This window comes from Rutidosis leptorrhynchoides, chromosome 7 (genome assembly GCF_046630445.1).
Source record: "Rutidosis leptorrhynchoides isolate AG116_Rl617_1_P2 chromosome 7, CSIRO_AGI_Rlap_v1, whole genome shotgun sequence".
In the NCBI taxonomy this organism is placed as follows: domain Eukaryota; kingdom Viridiplantae; phylum Streptophyta; class Magnoliopsida; order Asterales; family Asteraceae; genus Rutidosis; species Rutidosis leptorrhynchoides.
In genome coordinates, this window is record NC_092339.1 from 119453777 (window position 1) to 119460213 (window position 6437).

Genomic DNA, 6437 nt, shown 5'->3' on the forward strand with positions numbered 1-6437 from the left:
ACCCTGTTTGATGCCGAGGTCCGTGGATTTCCTGCTGATTTTAGTGATGACTTTTCTATATTTTTGGTCAACCTACAGCTGGTCTGGATGACAACTTCATGACCTAAATCAAGAAGCGCGTTTCTTTTTCAGAAGACTTTACTTCCTTTTAATGATGGAATTGATTCATCGTGTAGATCCATCTCTTCTTTTCTTTCATCGGGTAAAACAGTTAATTTAGTCCAAAACAAAAGTATCTTCAATTATTTGTACAAAAATATGTGATATATATTTTGAATAGCTTGGTGAAAATTTCCTACACTTGGCTTTTATTTTCCTTTTTATTGTCCTCTATTTCATTTTAAATGAATTCTAACATTTTGGTTTGTTTCTCAATTTATGTCCTTTCCGAGGTAACAATAATTTCGGTGTTAAAACCTAGTTTTATCATTCATAAATATGTATAAACATGATTTTGAGTTCATTTAATTGAAAATTTTGAAAACTTTTACTAGAATTGGGTAGTCAGTATATAAGACTAGGGCTGTTCTTTATTATCAGAGAGCACTAGATTCTAATACAACTACTGCTTTACTAGTATTTTAATGGTAACCAAGTGTTTAAGATAAAAATTTTAAAAATCCGAAAGAATTTAACCCCTTCCCACACTTAAGATCTTGCAATGCCCTCATTTGCAAGAAATCAGTAACAATTTAAATTATTGAGGGTGATTAGCGTAGAAATGATTAAATTTTACCAAAGTTTTCAAACATATTGTTGTTTGTGTTGAATGATAAATGGTGCACATCATTTGTTCATTCCGTCTTGTTGTTATTTCACATATATTTTGCATCTTGTCGTCAAAATTAGTTGCTTTTGCTGAACTTAATGCCAGTCTTTGAAAATGCGTTGTTTTACCCTGTTGTGTACATAAGATAAACTGCAAACATATATACATATTTTTGAAGTTTGGTATATTACCCCACATTCAAAAATTATTAAAATCTAATAATAAAAGTTAGAAAATTATAAAACTATTACAATATTAACATAAGTATCAACATTACAAATAATAAAATAAATAAAACTAAGTAGACTAGGGATGATACTGATACCAGTAGGGGTTCCATGCATAACCGTATGTGTTATAGAATGCTTCGACTGGGTTATATGTAGGATACGGTGGTTGGATCTCTATAGACCAGGGAGGAAATACGGGCGATGGAGTAGGAATATAGTTTATACCTACATGTTGGCAATGAGCTATGATTTGGTTTTGATGAACTTGCCAATCTTCAAATGCTCGATGTCTAGCATTTTCATACTCTTGTGAAGCTATAAACCTTTGCATTTCTGTCATTTCATTTCCCCCTCCCACATTACCTGGCTGTTGGTTTCTCTCAACCTGTGGATGTCTACCATGGTATTGTACTGCGGCGTTATTTCGCCTCTTCAAAACCTTCGCACCATGGTATACATTTAAACCAATTGTATCGTGGGGTTCTGGTTCTTCGACTAATAATCCCCCCCGACTTATATCCACATTGAGATACTCAGCAATTGATGTAATAAATATACCACCTCCTATTATACTGTGTGGTCTCATCCCCCTAACCATAGCTGATAAATAATAACCCACACAATACGGTATACTTACAGCGCTTTGTGGGTCTCGAATACACATATGGTAAAACAAATCCTGTTCATTTACCTTTTCCTTATTCTTACCTCTTTGTGTAATCGAATTAGCTAAAAACCTATGAATTACTCTTAACTCTGCTCTATCTATATCCAAATAAGAGTAATTTCCCCGTTTAAATTGGTGATGGCTAGTCATTTAACTCCATACACCATGCGTATCAAAATTTTTATCAATTTTCCTACCGTTCAATATCAACCCTCTACAATCGGCAGATGCTAACTCCTCAGGCGTATATATACGTAAGGCCTGAGCCATGTCTAGTAGAGACATGTGGGGCATCGAACCTCCTAACAAAAATCTAATAAAAGATCGATCGGTTAAACTAGCTACCCGATCATTTATTTCTATACTACACAATAATTCTTCACACCATACTTTATATACAGGTCTACGCATGCTGAATAATTGTACCCAATCGTTAAAAGTAGAATTACCATACCTCTGTGTAAGTAATTCTCTAATTGGCCCGGCCAATTCTACAGCTTCTAATGGTCCCGATTCTATTATCCTAGGTACTTCAACAACTTTAGAATGAAGAGTATGCAAGCCCCTTTGGTATTTTGGATAATCTATCCAAAGTCTGTCAAATCTCAAGTTCGGGTACAAATCTTCCAAGTGCATATCTGAAAATGTCATAACTGGATGAGGTATATCTTGTTTGTAGTAGTTATCCACCTCCTGTTGTTCCGCATTCTCAGCAGGAGCATTGCGAGCTTGGGATGAAGATTCACCCCTTTCAGTCTGCAAAACACATCAAACACAATTTTTGTGCATCCAAATATGCATTAGTGTCAGCAAAATTATCAATCAAAGTAATTACAATGACATGTTCAATTTATATCAAACTTAAGCTCATTTTCATATTTTTATCAAATCTACACTTTTTCAAATAAGCATATACGAAAATGTAAGCCAAGTTCATAAGCATTCAACTCAAATAACATGTCAAAATAATCATTACTAACAACTAAACAAGTCTCAATTGGCAAATATATCAAATAAATCAAGTTCATGAATTTTAGACTTGAAAAAGTCCACTTTAATTCTTAAAAATCATGTTTAGGCTCAAAGTTTGGATCATTTAACTACCTAAACATGTTACACTACTTAATTTAGTAATAATTCATGAAAAAAATCGGCCATAACCTGTTTATATCAAAAAGCCCCAAATTTGCTCAAGAACACAAACCCTAGATTACTCAAAATTTGAAGTTTAAGGCTTCTAATCATGTTAAATAGCAGCAATCTAGGTTATACAAGCATAATACATAAGCAATTTAAGCATAATTACACTAAAAAGCATCAAAATCGAATTGGGTAAAAAAATTGCTCAAGAACACTAATTTTCGGATTAAATGGTGTTTAGGTGTAGAAATTTACCATTTTCCTTGAGTAATTCCTTGATAGCATCCTTCTTAACATGATTTTAGTAAAAGATTTGATGAAAAACGGCTAAAATTTACGAATTTCGGAGTGTTTGTGTGTGTATTTTCGGGTGTTTTTTCGCAGTATATGTGTGTGGGTGGTGTGGACTGATCAGTTCGATCCCTTTTATTTTTTTTCCTGGGTTTTGGTCTCTCCGCGAGTCGCGGCATTTGGACCTTACAAACTCCGCGAGTCGCGGTGCTTTTTTTTTTTTTTTTTTTTTTAATAATCCTTAACTTATAAAACAAATATAAAATAAATTTAAAATTTTGTTTTCCTTTGTTTTAGGATGAGGTCGTTTCGGATCGATGTCCTAGTCCGTCCTTCGATAAAATTTTAAACTTTGTCTATTTAAAGCGAGGTTTTAAAAGCAAAGATTTTTAGGTTTTTTTAATGTTTTTGGCATACTTTAATTCAATAAGATTAAAAATAATGATAATAAAAGTTCTCGTCCCTCCCTCGGGTAAAGCAATTTCGGTTCAAAGACCTAGTCTTCAACTTACGACGAATTTTAAAAATCATATTTTTAACTTAACGAAATAAAGTAAATTTTTGTTTTTAAATTCACACAACTTAAATTTAAAAATGCATAAAATTAAAAATTTACACCAAACTTAATTAAAAATGCATAATATTAAAAATTCACACCAAACTTAATTTTAAAATGCATAAAATTAAAAATTCACACCAAACTTATATTATATTTTTGTTTTTATACATACAAACTTAAAAATATCAATTGTTTAAATATTTACAATTTTAAATATATCAATTTAAAAAGTTTACAATATTAATTTAAGATTTATATATTAATTTTAAAAATATGGTAAAATTAAAATTAAAAATCTTTTTGGTCTTTTATCCCACTTTAATCAATCAAATATTATCAAAAATATGCGCCCCTCTTTTCGGTAAAGTAATTTCGGTTCCATGACCTAATTTAACTCATGACGAATTTTTGAAATATTTTGGGTTGATTGATTAAAGATATTTATACCTTAAGAATAAACGTTAAATTTCGCAGTGATGTAATAAATTTTTGAATGATATCAATAATTTCGGTCGCCAAACCTAATTTCATCGAATACCAATTTAATACTTTATAGCGAACAAATTAGCGTTTATTATCAAAAGGTTAAAAATGAAAATAAAAAATAAAAACTGTACAGACTTACCTGTAAGATAGTATTCTTAGTGATATGATCTATCCCATTCATAAGATAGTCAGTTTAATTGATTTTCCATGGCTACATAGGCGTAACCTCGAGCATTCAGTGTTTTTTCTTCTAAACATATGAACGGTCCGTCTCTGCATAAAGTAACAAATTCGGTGTTTGAATAGGTTTGATTATTTGAACATTTACCTCCATGTGACCATTTTCCGCATTTGTGACATCTTTCTAGGTGTCGTGCTCTTCTTTTCGCTTCGGATTTTGATTTTCCTTTACCAAATTGTAACTTATTATCTTCGCATCTGGATTCTTTTCTTACTCCGTCCAATCTTTTTCTGATTACTGATACTATTTCACTCGGAAGTGTGTCATTATTACGTTTAGTGATCAAAGCGTGTAGCATTAGACCATGGTTTAGTTCACAGGAAGTCTTCATTTCGTAAAAACCTAAAAAAAATAAAAATTCAGAATGGGGGGAGAAGACTAGTTCTTTAGGGTCTGCTAGGGAAAGACCATTCGGGTTCCATTTTCGAGAACTACACGAAAACAGACAATCTAACTCTAACAGAAATACATATTATCCTTTAAAGACTTGATTCTCCCCACACTTAGTTAGATGTGGTATCGAAATTGTGATTAACTTCGTTGTCGACTTCCATCGGACTATCTATGTAGTGTTTAACTCTGTGACCATTAACTTTAAATTCAATCCCATTTGAATTTATTAATTCTACTGTTCCGTATGGGAAAACTCTTTTGACTATGAATGGTCCAGACCATCTTGATTTCAATTTTCTAGGAAATAGCTTGAATCGTGAATTGAAAAGAAGAACTTTGTCTCCTTCTTTAAATTCTTTTGAACTTATGATTCTTTTATCATGCCATTTCTCCGTTCTTTCCTTATAGATTAACGAATTTTCGTATGCTTCATGTCTTAATTCTTCTAATTCGTTTAATTGATTTAACCGTAGACGTCCAGCTTCATGTAAATCAAGATTACATGTCTTCAAAGCCCAAAATGCTTTGTGTTCAATTTCTACTGGAAGATGACATGCTTTTCCATAAACAAGTCTAAAAGGTGTGGTTCCAATTGGAGTTTTGTAGGCTGTTCTAAAAGCCCAGAGTGCATCCTCCAATTTAATGGACCATTCCTTCGGATTTGATCCTACGGTTTTCTCTAGAATACGTTTTAAAGCTCGGTTGGTATTTTCAACTTGTCCACTTGTTTGTAGATGATATGCGGTGGAGATTTTATGAGTTACTCCATATCTTTTGAGAACTTTCTCAAGTTGATTGTTACAGAAATGAGTACCCCGATCACTTATTAAAGCTTTCGGTGTTCCAAACCTTGCAAAAAGACGTTTTAAAAAATTGACTACAACTCGTGCATCGTTAGTTGGGAGAGCTTGTGCTTCCGCCCATTTAGATACATAATCAATGGGTACGAGAATATAGAGATTATTATGAGATTTTGGAAATGGACCTATAAAGTCAATACCCCAAATGTCAAATACTTCACATACTTGAAAGACATTTTGTGGCATTTCATCACGTTGACTTATTTTTCTGGTCCTTTGACAAGCATCACAGGATTTGCAAAGAAGGTGTGTGTCTTTGTAAATTGTAGGCCAATAGAATCCAGCATCATAAACTTTTCTTGCTGTTAGTTGAGGCCCATAATGCCCTCCTGTTGGTCCTGTGTGACAATGGTTTAAAATTTTACTAGCTTCATCTCCGAATACACATCGGCGTATTATTCTATCTGGACAACTTTTAAACAGATGTGGATCTTCCCAGAAATAGTGTTTTATATCACTGAAGAATTTCTTTCGTTTTTGGTACGATAATCCTTTTTCAAGGAATCCACATACTAAGTAGTTTGCATAGTCTGCAAACCATGGAATTTCATTATAATCTATCTTCAATAGATATTCATCAGGAAAGTTGTCTTGTATGGCCGATTCATTTAGAACTTCTAATTCGGGATTTTCAAGACGAGAAAGATGATCAGCGACGAGATTTTCTGCTCCTCTTTTATCTCGGATTTCAATATCGAACTCTTGTAAGAGTAAGATCCAACGGATTAATCTTGGTTTGGCATCTTGTTTCGAAAATAGGTATCTAAGAGCAGAATGGTCGGTATAGACCACCGTTTTTGC